This window comes from Lemur catta, chromosome 7 (assembly GCF_020740605.2).
Source record: "Lemur catta isolate mLemCat1 chromosome 7, mLemCat1.pri, whole genome shotgun sequence".
NCBI classification, from domain to species: domain Eukaryota; kingdom Metazoa; phylum Chordata; class Mammalia; order Primates; family Lemuridae; genus Lemur; species Lemur catta.
In genome coordinates, this window is record NC_059134.1 from 61,988,170 (window position 1) to 61,990,026 (window position 1,857).

A 1,857-nucleotide genomic window follows, 5' to 3' on the forward strand; every position below is an offset into this window, starting at 1 on the left:
TCATGAGTCCCCAGGTTTACAAACTTCTGCTCACCCTTTGGTGATGGCTCTAGGTATCACTGCCCACACATTGTCCATGGATAGTCCTACAGGCTGAAAGCTCCTTATGTCCTAAGATTCTCCTGAGCCCACTCAAACCTCCCACTGTGAGGAGACATCTGCCTAATTAATGGCTCAGCACAGTCCCAAGGCCCCAGAAATGGAAGATGGCATAATTGTTACTCAGAGATTCAGAAGTGATGAGGAGGGGAATGTCTTAGAACTAATATATAGGCACAGAGAAAATCCACAGTTGATGTCCATCAGGCTTTTTGAGCCTAGAATGCTGTCTCTAGCCATTTAATGAGAAGAAGGAGTGAGGCTGGAAGCAATGCATACGCTTCACATTTCCAGCAGAGAGATTCATTTCTAGGGCCAGGAGATTCTGTTAAAAGTTGATTATTTCTCAGTGTGCAGATCTTTTCTGTTGTATATACAAATTCAGGTCTTTATTTTCTTGTAACTTCTGAACTGTAGGACTGAGCATTCCAGTAAATGAAAAGGCATTAATGTCTCTGAAGAGTCACTTGCCAATAATTCAAGATGGCACAGATGGTTCCTACTGAGTGAGAGCATCAGCCATCATACCCATGGGGTGACAGGGAAGCAGAGGTCAAAGGGATGTATAGGTTTGATTTCCCCAGTTTCCATGGATGAGTGCTGAGATAGTGGTGTGTGCACATGCATACATGGATACTACAAATATCCACTTTGGAATCCCTTCTCTCACCAAAGTTCATCCAAAGATAGAGACCTTGAAATCCCTGGGGCCAACCAGGGTCAAGTACAGATTCTCATGAAAAGTATTTCCAGCTCAGAACTTGGCTGGGGAAAAGTTGGAAGTAAAAATGCCAAAAGACATGAGGATCCCACCAAACCCTGTATAAACACACATTAATTCCCCTCGCTGAACAAAGAGAATGGTGTTTTTTTCTTCATGCCTGAAAACTACCATACTCTTTCACCTCAATGAAAAGAGTGAGGCTAACTGGAGCAAACAACACACTTACCTACACCATTGTTGAGAAATCTCACAATTGTACTTATGACTCTACCTGTATCACTGTGTATAATAGATTTTTAAAGCTAGGCACACAGAGAAAAAGATTTAGAATAAAATTGAATTGCTCAGAAATATGAAAAAAATAAGACTAGGCAGCTATGAAGTTGATAGAACAAAGATTTTTTTATTCAGAAATAGTTATTTTAAAATTTTCTAAAATTAAATAAAAATCTGTGATTCTTTAATCAGGTTATTCTATTTCATAAAACAAAGTGAGGGAAATAATTTTGAAAGTAAACTATTACATATTCTTTAAAATCATTTACTTTAGTTACAGTGAGGGAGTCAAAACTAACAGACATCATACTGGATTATTGCTTATGTGCTACAAATGATATAAGTTATTAAAAATATTTTGTTTAATTTTTACAATACTACATCAGGTCAATTTCATTATTATTTTTACAAATAAACTGAATTCCATAGAATTTAGTTTACTTGATAATGGCTAATATATAGCAACACCAGAATTATAATAAAACTCTAAATGTGTGTGTGTGTGTGTGTGTGTGTGTGTGTGTGTATCAAAGGCAGAACTGGAGTAGTCTTAACAGTGGTATCTGAGACCCAAAAAATGAGACTTTAGTAAATCCAACCCTAGTTGCCCTGAAAGCACAACCTATTCCATGATACACTAACACAGCTTGTATTTTTTATTAATTAGTAGAGCAAATACTTATTATTGAGACACTTAGATACATGCTTTATACTTCATGAATTCATTTTTGCATAATGATTCAAAGTATTAGGTGAAG